The sequence below is a fragment of the Bombina bombina genome, chromosome 3 (assembly GCF_027579735.1).
Source record: "Bombina bombina isolate aBomBom1 chromosome 3, aBomBom1.pri, whole genome shotgun sequence".
Lineage (NCBI taxonomy): Eukaryota > Metazoa > Chordata > Amphibia > Anura > Bombinatoridae > Bombina > Bombina bombina.
The window spans coordinates 1,006,996,705-1,007,014,599 of record NC_069501.1 but is presented as its reverse complement, the minus strand read 5'-3'; positions in this window follow the sequence as shown (position 1 = coordinate 1,007,014,599).

Genomic DNA, 17,895 nt, shown 5'->3' with positions numbered 1-17,895 from the left:
GGCTTATCTAGCGTTAGGTCATAAATCTTGTAAAGTAACTTGACCTGGTTTACTATTCAGATAATGCTAAAGAGAAAGTTTGTTTTACTCAGAGGCAGAATGCAACTTAAAAGGGACATGAAAACAAAATGTATGCTTACCTGACAAATGTATTTATTTCTTGACACAGTGAGGCCTAGTTATCAATATATGTATTAACCCCTAAACCTCCGCTCCCTGACCCCGCCGCAACTATAATATATGTATTAACCCCTAAACCGCTGCTCCCTGACCCCGCCGCAACTATAATATATGTATTAACCCCTAAACCTAAGTCTAACCCTAACACCCCCCAACTTAAATATTAATTAAATACATCTAAATAATATTTCTATTATTAACTAAATTAATCCTATTTAAAACTAAATACTTACCTATAAAATAAATCCTAATATAGCTACAATATAAATAATAATTATATTGTAGCTATCTTAGGATTTATTTTTATTTTACAGGCAAATTTCAATTTATTTTAACTAGGTACAATAGCTATTAAATAGTTATTAACTATTTAATAGCTTACCTATTTAAAATAAAGAGAAATTTACCTGTAAAATAAATCCTAACCTAAGTTACAATTACACCTAACACCACACTATACTTTAATAAATTATTTCTATTTCAAACTAAATACTTACAAATAATTACATTGTAGCTATTTAAGGAATTATATTTATTTTACAGGCAACTTTGTATTTATTTTAGCTAGTTAGAATAGTTATTAAATAGTTATTAACTATTTAATAACTACCTAGCTAAAAGAAATACAAAATTACCTGTAAAATAAATCCTAACCTAAGTTACAATTAAACTTAACACTACACTATCATTACATTAATTAAATAAATTAAATACAAATAACTACAATTAAATACAATTACATAAATTAACTAAAGTACAAAAAATGAAAAAAGCTAAGTTACGAAAAATAAAAAAATAAACTACAAACATTTAAAAAATATTACAACAATTTTAAGATAATTACACCTAATTTAAGCCCCCTAATAAAATAACAAAGCCCCCCAAAATAAAAAATTCCCTACCCTATTCTAAATTAAAAAAGTTCAAAGCTCTTTTACCTTACCAGCCCTTAAAAGGGCCTTTTGCGGGGCATGCCCCAAAGAATTCAGCTCTTTTGCCTGTAAAAGAAAAATACAACCTCCCCCAACATTAAAACCCACCACTCACATACCCCTAATCTAACCCAAACCCCCCTTAAAAAAACCTAACACTACCCCCCTGAAGATCATCCTACCTTGAGTTGTCTTCAGTCCACCGATGGAACCGAAGAGGAGATCGGGAGTGGCAGAAGTGATCCTCCAAAGGGCTCTGAAGAAGTCTTCCATCCGATGAAGTCATCATCCAGGCGGAGCTGAAGAAGTCTTCCATCCGGGCGATCTCATCTTCCAAGCGGCGCTGAAGAAGTCTTCTATCCGGGCGATGTCATCTTCCAAGCGGGGTCTTCAATCTTCTTTCTTCAGGATCCATCTTCATCCCGCCGACGCGGAACATCCTTCTTCCCCGATGGACTACCGACGAATGAAGGCTCCTTTAAGGGACATCATCCAAGATGGCGTCCCTTCAATTCCGTTTGGCTGATAGGATTCTATCAGCCAATCGGAATTAAGGTAGGAAAAATCTGATTGGCTGATTGAATTGTAACTTAGGTTAGGATTTATTTTACAGGTAAATTTCTCTTTATTTTAGCTAGGTAGCTATTATAGTTAATAACTATTTAATAGCTATTGTACCTAGTTAAAATAAATTGAAAGTTGCTTGTAAAATAAAAATAAATCCTAAGATAGCTACAATATAATTATTATTTATATTGTAGCTATATTAGGGTTTATTTTATAGGTAAGTATTTAGTTTTAAATAGGATTAATTTAGTTAATAATAGAAATATTATTTAGATTTTTTTCCTTAATATTTAAGTTAGGGGGGTGTTAGGGTTAGTGTTAGACTTAGGTTTAGGGGTTAATAATTTTATTACAGTGGAGGCGGTGTAGGGGGGGCAGGATAGGGGTTAATAAATTTATTATAGGTGGCGACGGTGTAGGGGGGCAGATTAGGAGTTAATAAATTTAATATAGTTTGCGGCGGGGTCCGGGAGCGGCGGTTTAGGGGTTAAACTATTTATTTAGTTGGTGCGCGACTTTTTGACAGATTTTTTGATAACTTAGGCGAAATTTTGCAGGTCCGCGGTGGCGATGGTAGGCGAGCTTAGGCGGGCGTATTGGGCCGGCGAAGGCAGGTAAGTTGACACGTTGATAACTAGGCCTCAGTGAGTCCACAGAATCATCAATTACTGTTGGGAATATCACTCTTGGCCAGCAGGAGGAGGCAAAGAGCATCCCTTCCCACAAACCCCAGTCATTCAACCAAAGGAAAGGAGAGAAAGGAAATAACACAAGGTGCAGAGATGCCTGAGGTTTATATAACAAAAACTGACTGAAAAACAGGGAGGGCCGTGGACTCACCGTGTCAAGAAATAAATAAATTTTTCATGTAAGCATAAATTTTGTTTTCTTTCTAATGACACGGTGAGTCCACGGAATCATCAATTACTGTTGGGAATCAATACCCAAGCTAGAGGACACAGATGATAAAGGACTGACAAGACAAGTAACCTAAACAGAAGGCACCACTGCTTGAAGAATCTTTCTCCCAAAAGATGCCCCTGTTGAGGCAAAAGTGTCAAATCTATAAAACTTAGAAAAAGCGTGCAAAGAAGATCAAGTGGCAGCCTTACAGATCTGTTCAACCAGACCTCCCTGGTGGAATGAGCTGTAATTCTCTCAGGAGGCTGTTGTCCAGCAGTCTCATGCCAAACAAATAATGCTTCTCAACCAGAGAGAAAGATAAGTGGCAGTAGCTTTCTGACCCTTACGTTTACCAGAAAAACAAACAAACAATGCCGAAAACTGACGAAAGTCCTTCATAGCCTGCAGATAGAATTCAAGAGCCCGCACAACATCTAAGTTGTGTAACAACCGCTCTTTATGAGAAGAAGAATTAAGACAGAGAGAAGGAACAACCATTTCCTGATTAATATTTCTGTCCGAAACAACCTTTGGAAGAAAACCAAACTTAGTACGGATAACTGCCTTATCTGCATGAAATATGAGATAAGGAGAATCACACTGCAAAGCGCAAATAGCAATAAGAAACAAAACTTTCTAAGATAATAACTAATAATTAAGGCTCCATTGGTGGAGCAACTGATTTAAACACAGGCCTGATTCTGACCAGAGCCTGACAAAAGGATTGGACATCCGGCACATCAGCCAGATGCTTGTGCAACAGAATAGATAAAGCAGAAATCTGACCTTTAAGGGTACTGACAGATAACCCCTTCTCAAGGCCTTCCTGGAGAAAAGACAAGATCCTTGGAATCCTAACCTTACTCCAAGAATATTCCATAGACTTAAACCAATAAAGATATTTACGCCATATCTTATGGTAAATCGTTCTAGTGACAGGCTTACGAGCCTGAATCATAGAGGCCTATTTATCAAGCCGTCAACTGTGCTGTATTTGTCGGCACCAATACGCTCGCCTAACATCGCCACTGCGGACCTGAATACGCTCTCCTTATTGAACAAAAAAAGCTGTCAAAAATCTGTGCACCAAGTACAGGGCGATAAGCAGCGGACTGCTGTTAACTAACAGTCATCGATCTCTCTGCTATTCGGCTTTTCCCAGCTTTATTTGTATACTGTCACAAAGCACTGCCACTATACTAAACTGTTTAACCCCTATTCCGCCGCTCCCGGACCCCATCGCAACTAAATAAAGTTATTAAACCCTATTCCGCCGTTCCCGGAGCCTACCGCCACCTACATTATGTTATTAACCCCTAATCTGGTGCCCCCTACACCACCGCCACCTACATTATGTTATTAACTCCTATCCCACCGCTCCCGGAGCCCACCGCAACTAAATAAAGTTATTAACCCCTAAACCACCAGCCCCCCACATCGCCATAAACTAAATTAACCTATTAACCCCTAAACCTAACAATCCGCTAACTTTATATTAAATATTAACTCATCCCTATCTTATAATAAATTTAAACTTACCTTTAAAATTACATTAAACTATATTAAATTCATAATTAACCTACCCTAACTTTTATACTAAATTTATATTAAATGAATAATTAATCTACCCTAACTTTTATACTAAAAATACATTAAACTATATTAAATTAATAATTAATCTACCCTACCTTTTATACTAAAATTACATTAAACTACAAATTAAATTAACTATATTATAAATTTAAACACCTAACCCTCAATAGGATTGAGCTTGCATTCTATTGGCAGTTCCAATCAGCCAATAGAATGCAAGTTCAATCCTATTGGCTGATTGCAACAGCCAATAGGATTTTTTCAACCTTAATTCTGATTGGCTGATAAAATTCTATCAGCCAATCGGAATCTAAGGGACGCCATCTTGGATGAAGTCATTTAAAGGAACCTTCATTCTGAAGAAGCCGTTGATTGAAGAGGATACTATGCGTCGGATGTCTTGAAGATGGAGCCGCTCCACGCCGTCTGGATGAAGACTTCTGGGGCTTGGAGAATGACTTCGGCCGCTTGGATGAAGACTTCTGCCGGCTCCTTGGAGGATGGATGTCGGATCTTCAAAACTGTAAGTGAATCTTCTGGGGTTAGTGTTAGGATTTTTTAAGGGTTTATTGGGTTGGTTTTAGTTTTAGATTAGGGTTTGGGCTGCAATAGAGCTAAATGCCCTTTTAAGGGCAATGACCATCGAAATGCCCTTTTCAGGGCAATGGGGAGCTTAGTTTTTTTTAGATTAGGTTTTTATTTGGGGGGTTGGTTGTGTGGGTGGTGGGTTTTACTGTTGGGGGGTATATGTATTTTTTATTTACAGGTAAAAGAGCTGATTTCTTTGGGGCAATGCCTCTCAAAAAGCCCTTTTAAGGACTTTTTGTAGTTTATTGTAGGTTAGGGTTTTTTTTTATTTTGGAGGGTTTTTTTATTTTCATAGGGCCCTTAGATTAGGTGTAATTAGTTTACATCTTTGATAATTTCTTTTTTATTTTTTGTAACTTAGTGTTTATTTTTTTATGTAACTTAGTGTTTGTTATTTTTTTGTAACTTAGCTGTTAGTTTTTTGTAACAGTAATTTTTTAGTGTAGATTTTAATTATTTGAGTAGGGTTAAATATATAATATAGTTAATTTAATTTGTAGTTTAATGTCATTTTAGTATAAAAGTTAGGGTAGATTAATTATTAATTCAATATAGTTTAATGTAAATTTAGCATAATAGGGTAGGTTAATTATAAATTTAATATAGTTTAATGTAATTTTAAAGGTAAGTTTAAATTTATTATAAGATAGGGATGAGTTAATATTTAATATAAAGTTAGCGGGTTGTTAGGTTTAGGGGTTAATAGGTTAATTTAGTTTATGGTGATGTGGGGGGCTGGCAGTTTAGGGTTTAATAACTTTATTTAGTTGCGGTGGGCTCCGGAAGCGGTGGGATAGGGGTTAATAACAATGTAGGTGGCGGTAGGCTCCGGGAGAAGCAGAATAGGGAGCTTAGGTTTTTTTAGATTAGGTTTTTATTTGGGGGGTTGGTTGTGTGGTTGGTGGGTTTTACTGTTGGGGGCGTTGTTTGTATTTTGTATTTACAGGTAAAAGATTCGATTTCTTTTCTCTTTCTTTTCTCTTTTAAGGGCTATTTGTAGTCTATTGTAGGTTAGGGGGGGGGTTATTTTGGGGGGGCTTTTTTATTTTCATAGGGCCCTTAGATTAGGTGTAATTAATTTAAATCTTTGATATATTTTTTTTTTTTTTTTTGTAACTTAGTGTTTATTTTTTTGTGTAACTTAGTGTTTGTTACTTTTGTAACTTAGTTGTTTTTAGTGTAGATTTTAATTATTTGAGTAGGGTTAGGTGTTTAAATATATAATATAGTTAATTTAATTTGTAGTTTAATGTAATTTTAGTATAAAAGTTAGGGTAGATTAATTATTAATTTAATATAGTTTAATGTAATTTTAGTATAAAAGTTAGGGTAGATTAATTATTAATTTAACATAGTTTAATGTAATTTTAGTATTAAAGTTAGGGTAGATTAATTATTAATTTAAATCTAAAAGGTAAGTTTAAATTTATTATAAGATAGGGATGAGTTAATATTTGATATACAGTTAGCGGGTCGTTAAGTTTAGGGGTTAATAGTTTAATTTAGTTTATGGCGATGTGGGGGGCTGGCGGTTTAGGGGTTAATAGGTTTAGTAAGTGCTAGTAATGTGGGAGGCCAAGGGTTTAGGGGTTAATACATTAATTTCGTTGCGGTGGGGTCTGGGAGCGGCAGGATAGGGGTTAATAACTTTTATTTAGGTGGCGGCGATGTCGGGAACGGGGGATAGGGGTTAATAACTTTATGTAGGTGGTGGTGGTGTCGGGCAGCAGATTAGGGGTGTTTAGACTCGAGGTACATGTTAGGGTGTTAGGTATAAACATAAATTTTATTCTCCCATATAAATCAATGTGATATTGGGGAGCAGCGAACATAAGCTTTCGCTGCTTTCAGACTCCCATTGATTCCTATGGCATCCGCCACCTCCAGGGTGGCGGATTGAAAACCAGGTACGCTGGGCCGGAATAGTGGCGAGCGTACCTGGTACTTATTTGGTAACTAGCAAAAGTAGTCAGATAATGCCGAATTTGCATTAGGAACATCTGTAGTGACGTAAGCATCGATCTGTGTCGGACTGAAACCGGCGGATCGTATGTTACGTCACAGATTTCTACTTTTTCCGGTCTGTAGGCTTTGATAAATAAGGTGAATCAAGCTCTCCACAATTACGCTGCGGAATTCCAGCGTATTTGCGGTTGACGGCTTGATAAATAGGCCTCACAGTCTCAATGACCAAATCAGAAAATCCACGCTTAGCTAAAATCAAGCGCTCAATCAAGTCAGCTTCAGAGATACTAGGTTTGGATGACAGAAGGGCCCCTGAAGAAGAAGGTCCTTCCTCAACGGAAGTCTCCACGGAGGTAGAGATGACATTTCTACTAGATCCGCATACCAGATCCTGCGAGTCCACGCAGGAGCTATAAGAATCACTGATGTTCTCTCCTGCTTGATCCGAGCGATGACTCACGTAAGGAGAGCAAACGGAGGAAAGAGATAAGCCAACCTGAAGTTCCAAGGAACTATCAGGGCATCTATCAGACAAGCTTGAGGATCCCTCGACCTCAAGCCGTATCTTGGGAGCTTGGTGTTCTGACGAGACTCCATCAGATCCAATTCCGGTAATCCCCATTTGGTTGTTAACCTGGAGAACACTTCTGGATGGAGTTCCCACTCCCCGGGATGGAAAGTCTGTCTACTCAGAAAATCCGCTCTCCCAATTGTCCACTTCTGGAATGTGGATGGCAGAGAGGCAGCAATTGTGAACCTCTGCCCACTGGATGATCCATGCCACCTCCTTTATGGCTAAGGAACTCCGCGTTCCCCCTTGGTGGTTGTCAGTCTGAAATCTGATTAACCGGGCTAGAGCCAGCTGAGGCCAAGCCATCAAGGCATTGAAGATTGCTCTCAACTCCAGAATGTTTATGGGGAGAACAGAGTCCTCCTGAGACCAAAGTCTATTCCCCTTCAACAAGTTCCAGACTGCACCCCAAACTAACAGGTTGGCATCCGTGGTCACAATTACCCAAGAGGGTCTCTGAAAACAAGATGTTCTTGTGACAGTCAACACGGTAGTGAGTCCTTTGTTGATTGAGCCAGAACTATTCTCTGAGATAGATCTGTATAATCCCCATTCCACTGAGCGAGCATGCATAGCTGCAGAGGTCTCAAATGGAACAGAGCAAATGGAACTATGTCCATGGAAGCCACCATCAACCCGATTACCTCAATGCATTGGGCTACTGATGGTCGTGTCGCTGACTGTAGGGACAGGCAGGCAGACAGAATCTTGGCTCTTCTGACCTCCATCAGAAAAATCTTCATAGCTAGAGAATCTATAATGGTTCCTTTGAAGGTCACTCTTGTAGTCGAAACCAGAGAACTCTTTTCTAGATTGATCTTCCAACCGTGGGAATGCCAGCAAGATGTTTGTATGAGATTCTGATAGTTGAAAGGATGGTTCCTGAACCAGAATGTCATCCAGATAAGGGGCCACTACAATTCCCTGAGATCAAATTACTGCCCATAGAGCTCCCAGGACCTTTGAGAAAATTGGGGGAGCTGTGGCCAGGCCAAATGGAAGTGCTACAAATTGAAAATGATTGTCTAGATAGGCAAACCTCAGAAATTTGTGATGATCCCTGTGAATAAGAACTTGTAGGTATGCATCCTTCAGGTCTATGGTTGAGAATTATAGATCCTCTTAAATAAGGGGCAGAATGGAGCGGATAGTCTCCATCTTGAAGGACGGAACTCTGAGGAACTTGTTTAGTAACTTTAGATCCAGAATGGGTCTGAAAGTTCCCTCTTTTTTGGGAACCACAAATAGGTTTGAGTAAAACTGGAGACCCTGTTCCTGACATGGGACAGGCACTAGCACTCCCAAGATGGAAAGATCCTGCACACATTTCAAGAATGCCTCTCTTTTTATCTGGTCTACAGATAATCTTGAGAGGTGGAACCTTCCTCTGGGAGGAAAAGTCTTGAGCTCTAACTTGTACCCCTTAGAAACAATGTCCACTGCCCACGGGTCTGGGACATCTCGCTCCCAAGCTTGTGCAAAATGAGAGAGTCTGCCCCCTACTCGATCTGATCCCGGATCAGGGGCAACCCCTTCATGCTGACTTGGATTCAGCTGTGGGTTTCTTGGATTGCTTCCCCTTGTTCCAAGACTGACCAGGCTTCCACAAGGGCTTGGACTGCTCCTGTTTGTTAGAGGCAGGGGAAGACTTACCTCTGAAGTTATGAAAGGAACGAAAATTATTCCGACGTCCCTTTATTTTGTTCTTCTTGTCTTGGGGCAGAAAAGATCCTTTACCGCTCGTTATATTGGAAATAATTTCTGCCAATGCCGGCCTGAACAAGGTCCTTCCCTTGTAAGGAATTGCCAAAAGCTTAGATTTGGAAGAAACATCAGCAGACCAAGATTTAAGCCATAGAGCTCTATGTGCCAATATAGCAATTCCAGATATGTTGGCCCCCAACTTGATGACCTGTAAAGAAGCGTCAGTGATAAAGGAATTAGCTAACTTTAGAGCCTTTATCCTATCCCGAATCTCCTCCAAAGGAGTTTCTACTTGCAATGACGCAGACAAGGCATCAAACCAGTAGGCTGCCGCACTGGTTACTGTAGCAATGCACACCGCCGGTTGCCATTGTAACCCTTGATGAGTATACATCTTCTTTAAATATGCCTCCAGCTTTTTATCCATGGGATCTTTGAAAGAGCAACTTTCTTCAATAGGTTTAGTAGTTCTCTTGGCCAAAGTAGAAATCTCCCCTTCCACTTTGGGAACCATCTGCCATGACTCCTTGATGGAACATTTTCCTGTATACAGGAGAGGGGGAAAAAGATATTCCTGGCCTCTCCCATTCCCGGGTAATAATCTCTGTGGCATGGTCTGGAACTGGGAACACCTCCCCAGGAGATAGTACATCAAAATATCTAATTTACTCGACTTTTTAGAGTTGACAATGATAAGCATATCAGAGTCGTCCAGGGTAACTAAAGCCTCTTTTAGTAAGAGAGTTCACCCTTAGAGGCTACTGAAGTATCCTCATCTTCCGTATGGGAAGGAGCAATTTGGATAGCCTGAGATGGAACAGATATCCCGCTGTCTGCCTCAACAATCTTCCTCTTACGCCTCCCTTGTAGCAAAAGGATGTAGAAGCAAAAAAAAAAACACAGGAAGTGACGCGGGGGTAAGAGACACCATTGCAAAAGGCCCACAGGTTCGGACGTCGCAAAGGGAGCCGCAACAACACCACCAGATGAGACAAAAACACAAGACCTAATAGTGAACATTTCCGGAGTACCCTTGACGGCCGCTGAGGAGAAAGTACTAAGTAAGGGTCTGTCTTTTTGACCTAGCAAAGACTGCAATTTTTTTGACTTACAACAAGACTTGAATAGACTGTTTAGGAATATTAAGTTAAAATCCTTTTTCTCTAGTAATGAGTTACATACAAAGGTGAAAACTTACACTGAGTTAAATATTCGTAAATTTGGGTTAAAGAATAAGAGTAACTTTATGCCTAACAGCTATAACCATTGTGTGGATACCTACATAGACTTAGTGTGTAAAGATATTAACAAACTAAGGAATGAAGTATATAATAAAAAGGCAATACACAATAAGTTGAACAATAAGAATAATCTTGCTAGAGCAGAGAGGGAGGTCTTGGTACTATTGAAAGATAAGAAAGATTCAATCTATAAGCAGGCTGATAAGGGCAGTGACTTAGTGGTACTAAATAAAGGATATTATGTAGATGAAATAAGATCACAATTGAGTGACACAGGAGTGTACCAGCTATTAAACTATAATCCCACATGAGCCCACTATAATCCCACATGAGCAATCCAGAGAGAAATAATTGGTTGTTTGGATAATGCTATTAACAATGGGTTAATTGATGATGAAACCAGAAAGTTTTTGTACATTGAAAATGGGATAATACCCGTTTTTTATACCCTCCCAAAAGTGCATAAAAAAACTTGATAGACCACCGAGGAGGCCTATAGTGGCCAGCACAGAGTCCATTTTTTCAAACATATCTATATATTTAGATAAGATCTTAAGGGGCTATGTTGAGCAATCTACATCTTATATAAAAGATACTGGAGATTTTCTAAATTAAATACAGAACCTTATGGCACCGGACAGATGTATCTTGTATAGTCTTGATGTGGTCAGTCTATACACCTCTATTGAACATGAAGGCGGATTGGGCACTGTGAGAAATGTATTGGCAACAAGTGGTGTATACACTGTCCAACAGCAAGATTTTTTGTTGAACCTATTAAGCATTATCTTGTAACTACTTTCTATTTGAGGACAATTTTTACCTGCAAGTTAAGGGTACTGCAATGGGGTCCAATGTCGCCCCTACCTATGCAAATCTATTTATGTCAACATTTGAGGAAACATTTGTTTACCAAAATAAAATGTTTCTTCTATATGGCGCCACCTGATGGCGGTATATAGATGATGTTTTTGGAATATGGGGGGGGCGACATTGGATCCCTATTGGAGTTTGTTAAGGATCTGAATAGAGCTACTAGATGTATTAAATTTACCCTTACTTGGGATGAGCAATCAATCAACTTCCTGGACACTTTGGTCTATAAGGAAGGGGGAAGTCTTAAAACAGACTTGTATAGGAAAAGCACAGACAAGAACAGTTTATTGCATTATACAAGTGCACACCCACCCTCTCTAATTAAATCTTTACCTAGAAGCCAAATGACAAGGGTCAAAAGAATTGTGTCAGATGAACAGCTTATTGATATAAGACTAGTTGAGATGGGAGAAAAGTTCAGAGATAGGGGTTATCCGGCTGATCTCATATATAATGAAATGAAGAGGGCAAAGAGTGACACACTAACCAGTAAAAATAAAATAGACAATAGAGAAAGTAGAATTATTTTTGTCTCAGAGTACAATAATCAAAGTTCAAAGATACAAAAAATTGTTAACAAATACTGTTTTTTGTTGAGATTGTCATCCACATACAGAGGTTTTTGCTAACGGCTCTATGCCCGCATATAGAAAAGGTACTAGTATAAAGGACAAACTTGTAAGAGCAGACATTGGGAGTAGAAAATTAAAACAAGGCTATATTTCTGGAAAAGGTTTGGGTTGTTATCCCTGTTTGGGGTGTTCTAATTGTAACAACATGGCCAAGGGCCGTAATTTTACACATCCTTTAACTGGTAAAGTGTATAAAATCAATGGCTTTTTCACTTGTAATACCAATTATGCAATTTATTTGATTAAATGCCCATGTGGGTGGGCCTATATTGGAGAGACCACCAAGAGGGTGAGGGATAGAATCATACAGCATAAGTCTAATATCAGATGTAAAGACTTTAATGCTCCTGTCTCCAATCATTTTTTAACTTTTGGCCATTCAATTGCACAGTTAAAATTTCAAATCATAGATCATGTCCCTGTCCCACAAAGAGGTGGGGACAGAGAACTGATCTTAAAAAGGAGAGAGTCAATGTGGATTTATAGGCTAGACTGTCTGTATCCTAAAGGAATGAACCGTGAAATTGATTTTAATATTTTTTTGTAATTTTACAGATTCTACAAAAATCCTTTCTCTAGATATGAGCGTTGAGATGAAGAACTTTCCCTTTCTACTATTTTTGTAATTATTGAATTTTGAAAATAATATCCTGTATTTTCCTGAAATTTTGATATGATGTGTAACATGTAGCCAAAATACTAGTATGTAACACTGTTAGACTTGTTTAGTTTTAGATGTATTATTAGATACACACCACTAGGTGGCGTTAAGATTAGAAATTGTTGCTGGAATAAGCTAGGTAAAGGTATGATTAGCCACACCTGTGGTGTTGGGTATTTAAGGAAGATGTATACTGCATTGAGGTCATATGATTAAGGGCAACTGAGCCCAAAACGTCATGTTTTTTCCTCCAGGTACCTAATAAATTTGGAATATACTTCACTACTGTTGTGCTGCTGGAATTTTTTTGCTTCTATATTATGTTGGAGTCTTCAAGGAGTGGCTCCTCCAGCTTTGCACACTAACTATAAGCTGCTGGTGCTTGAGTAATCTTGACGTAGCATAAGGATGGCCACTAATGCCTCAGAAACCACTGACGAAACCTGGGTGTAAGAAATCTGTTTCTCTTTAACCCCTTAATGACCACAGCACTTTTCCATTTTCTGTCCATTTGGGACCAAGGCTATTTTTACATTTTTGCGGTGTTTGTGTTTAGCTGTAATTTTCCTCTTACTCATTTACTGTACCCACACATATCATATACCGTTTTTCTCACCATTAAATGGACTTTCAAAATCTACCATTATTTTCATCATATCTTATAATTTGCTATAAACAAAATACAAAATATGATGAAAAAATTGAAAAAACACACTTTTTCTAACTTTGACCCCCAAAATCTACAACCACCAAAAAACACCTATGCTAAATAGTTTCTAAATTTTGTCCTGAGTTTATAAATACCCAATGTTTACATGTTCTTTGCTTTTTTTGCAAGTTATAGGGCAATAAATACAAGTAGCACTTTGCTATTTCCAAACCACTTTTTTTTTCAAAATTAACGCTAGTTACATTGGGGCACTAATATCTTTCAGGAATCTCTGAATATCCATTGACATGTATATATTTTTTTTAGAAGACATCCCATAGTATTGAGCTAGGCCCAGTTTGGTATATTTCATGCCACCATTTCACCGCCAAATGTGATCAAATAAAAAAATTTTTTCACTTTTTCACAAATTTTTTCACAAACTATAGGTTTCTCACTGAAATTATTTACAAACAACTCATGAAATTATGGTATAAATGGTTGTAAATGCTTCTCTGTGATCCCCTTTATTCATAAATAGCAGACATATATGGCTTTGGCTTTGCTTTTTGGTAATTAGAAGGCTGCTAAATGCCACTGCGCACCACACGTGTATTATGCCCAGCAGTGAATGGGTTAATTAGGGAGCATGTAGGGAGCTTCTTGGGTTAATTTTAGCTCTAGTGTAGTAGACAACCCCAAGTATTGATCTAGGCCCATTTTGGTATATTTCATGCCACCATTTCACCACCAAAAGCGATCAAATAAAAAAAAATTGTTCACTTTTTCAAACTTTAGGTTTCTCACTAAAATTATTTACAAACAGCTTGTGCAATTATGGCACAAATGGTTGTAAATGCTTCTCTGGTATCCCCTTTGTTCAGAAATAGCAGACATTTATGGCTTTGGCGTTGCTTTTTGGTAATTAGAAGGCCGCTAAATACTGCTGCGCATCACACGTGTATTATGGCCAGCAGTGAAGGGGTTAATTAGGTAGTTTGTAGGGAGCTTGCAGGGTTAATTTTAGCTTTAGTGTAGAGATCAGCCTCCCACCTGACACATCTCACCCCCTGATCCCTCCCAAACAGCTCTCTTCCCTCCCCCACCCCACAATTGTCCCCGCCATCTTAAGTACTGGCAGAAAGTCTGCCAGTACTAAAATAAAAAGGTATCTTCGAATATTTTTATTTTTTTTAATAGCATATTTACATATGCTGCTATGTAGGATGCCCCCAACCTCCCTGATCCCCCAAAAATAGCTCCCTAACCCTCCCCCTCTGCCTTATTGGGGGCAATCTTGGGTACTGGCAGCTGTCTGCCAGTACCCAGTTTGCAAATAAAAATGTTTTTTATTACTTTGTTTTTATTTTTTTCTGTAGTGTAGCTTCCCCCCCACAGACCAATATCCCACCAGCCAATCCGATCATCAAATCAAATAAAATTCCCCCCTTTATCCCCACTTGTAACTAAAAATTTTCTGTAGCGTAGTGGTTCCCATCCGCTCCCTCCCCGTGCGCGCCCCCCGGTCGTCCCCAACCATGATCCCGCCCCCCTCCACATCACAAAGGCCATCGATGGCCGCCTCCCACACCGGCTCCCACCCACCAACGAACTTAGCCGTTAATGTCCGGTGCAGAGAGGGCCACAGAGTGGCTCTCTCTGCATTGGATGGCTAAAAATGGTTATTGCAGGATGCCTCGATATCGAGGCATCACTGCAATAACCGGAAAGCAGCTGGAAGCTAGCAGGATCGCTTCCAGCTGCTTTCCACACCAAGGACGTGCAGGGTACGTCCTCAGGCGTTAACTGCCTTTTTTTTTGAGGACGTACCCTGCACATCCTCGGTCGTTAAGGGGTTAAATAGAAAAATTATGTTTGTAGCTGGTTCTGAAAACCAAGTGATATATATGAGCACTTAGTGTTTATAGAATCAGCGGTTTATCAAGAGTTAACTCACAGTAAAAGAATCACTATATATATATATGAGTTCAGTTATGCAACTGGAAAATGGTGCTCAATGAAACCTTGTATCAACTTTGATTGTAGCAAGTAAACTTGATTAAACACATGAGTTCATATTCAATGACCTGAAAAGTGTTGCTTGAAGTTATATAAAGATTCTCTTGATAATACAATATATGTTGAGAAATGGCAACCAATTGAGCAAACAAACAAAGTATTAAGCAGTTGATAACAATACTTGTGGTTAGAGAAACTTTGGCAGCATGGTGTGAGATGAGCTGTGTTAGCGGTTTGTGCCGGAACTACTTCCTCCGTGAAGTCAGACACTGTCATGCCTCTGTTCAGCAATCGAGTAAGACTGAGAGCTGCAGATGCAGCCGTGACTGTACCTTCCGTGATGCGTTATATTGAGCGGTTCCGTTCTCACCGGTGAGTGAGCAATAGCAGAGTGTGAGATGGCAGGTTACCTCCTAGGTGATTTGTTGAGATGTGCTTCAGCGCGGCATGGCAGGAAGTTGCTAATAGCAGAGTTAGAGTAACGGATCTTTAAACAGCTGAATAAGTGAAACGCTGTAGTTGTATAACAAACAGTAGCAAGGAATGGCTGTAGATTCTTTAGGCTTTATTTGCAAAGTTAACTCAGTGAGTTAAGGTAGAATAAAGATTCAATAGGAGACTTGATCTTCAGAGGTATGCTTACAAGGAACTGATTTCCATGAAAGAACAAAATAATCAAGCAAAGGTGAGTCCAGGAAGTGAGGTTTTATAGGCAGGTAGATAGTGGGAGTGGAATGTCTTAAAGGGACATTACAGATCCCCCACTCAATGCATCCGCTCCGAGGATGCAGGAGCAGGCTTAGTAGGTTAACGAACTTGAAAGGCCCGAAGCAATCCTGGAGCATGAACATGGGACTTGGGTACCCAAGAATCCTCCTCCGGTCCGTAACCCTTCCAGCGAATGAGGTATTCCAAGCGTTCACGAGAATAACGTGAGTCCAAGACGGATTCCAACTCAAATTCTTCATGCTCATCCAACTGAATAGGTGGCGGTGGTTCCTTCTGTCTATTTCGGGATGTACTGGGAATGAAGGGTTTCAGATGGGACACATAAAATGTAGGATGCATTTTATATCTCCTAGGCAAGTCCAGTGTTATGGATGTTGGGTTGAGAATACGTTTGATAGGAAAAGGACCAATGAATTGCTGAGCTAGTTTCTTTGAAGGTACTGATAACTTCAGGTATTTAGTGGAGAGCCACACTAAATCTCCCAGTTTATAATCCGGACTGGTTCTGTGTCTCAGGTCATAATAATATTTTTGTGAGGTTTTAGCGGTAATCAGATGTTCTTTTAAAAGAGCCAAAGAGTCATGTAGATTAGTGAAATAGGAAGAGGCTGCTGGTGAAATGGAAATAGTTTGGGGATGATATCCATAATTAGCATACAATGGAGTGAATTTGGTTGAAGAAGACACTGAATTGTTGTAGAAATATTCGGCTAATGGTAGTAGATTTAACCAATCAACCTGTAAATGAGTGATATAGCAATGTAGATATTGCTCTAATATTCCATTAACCCTTTCAGTAAGGCCATTAGCCTGGGGGTGATAGGATGTTAATCGAGGTTGTATGTGTAAAGCTTTACAAAGAGCTTTCCAAAAGTCGGAAGTAAACTGGGTTCCACGGTCAGTTATGATGGATTTTGGGATACCATGTAAACCTACTATATTCTTTATGAATGCATCTGCGGTTTGACTCGCAGTAGGTACGGAACTCAAAGGAACAAAATGAGCCAATTTCGTAAGATGATCGACAACTACAATGATTGTGTTGTGGTTTTGGGAGGATGGAAATTCAACTATGAAATCCATAGATATTACAGTCCAAGGAATATCTGGTATCGGTAGTGGAGTAAGAAATCCAATGGGCTTTCTTTTTTCCGTCTTATTTCTAGCACATATTACACAAGAATTGACATTTTTGTATGGAATTTGTCATATTGGGCCACCAAAAATGTCTCTGTATAGCTTCTGTGGTTTTGTATATACCTCGATGGCCAGACAAAGGGGTGTCATGGTAGTGTTGAATGATGTAATTCCTAAGTTGTGAGGGTATATAGATTTTGTCATGGTATATATAAAGACCGGTGTTATCTTTCTGTAGTTGTGGTATGTTGGGAATGGTGTCTGTTTGAAGAGCTTTGATTATATCATGTTCGAATGTTGTAAGATTACCTATGATTTTATGTGGTGGTATTAGACTCATGTTCTGTTCGTTTTTTTGGTTTTGTTCATGCATGCGTTATAGAGCGTCTGCTCTTGAGTTTAAGTTACCTGGTCGGTAGGTTATTAGAAAATTAAACCTATCAAGGAATAATGTCCAACGTACTTGACGTGAAGATAGGGTTTTACTTTGACGTAAATATTGGAGATTTTTATGGTCAGTGTATATTAAAAATGGCCTGTTTGTCCCTTCTAGAATATGTCGCCAAACTTCTAGAGCTGATTTAATAGCCAATAGTTCTTTATCCCCTGTTGAATAATTTATTTCTGCAGGTTGTAACATTCTTGAATAATATGCAATTGGGTGTTGTGTGTGATCTTTTTCAGTTCTTTAAGAAAGGACTGCCCCAATTCCTATATCAGAAGCATCAGTTTCTACTATGAACTCACAAGTGTGATCGGGGATAGACAGTATAGGTGCTGATGTGAATTTTTCTTTCAATAAATTAAAAGTGTTTTCAGCTTCAGTTGACCAAATGTATTTAGTATCTTTTTTGGTAAGATTGGTCAAGAGTTTGACAATAGTAGAGAAATTATGTATAAATTTGCGATAAAAGTTGGTGAACTCCAGAAATCTCTGTAAAGCTCCTA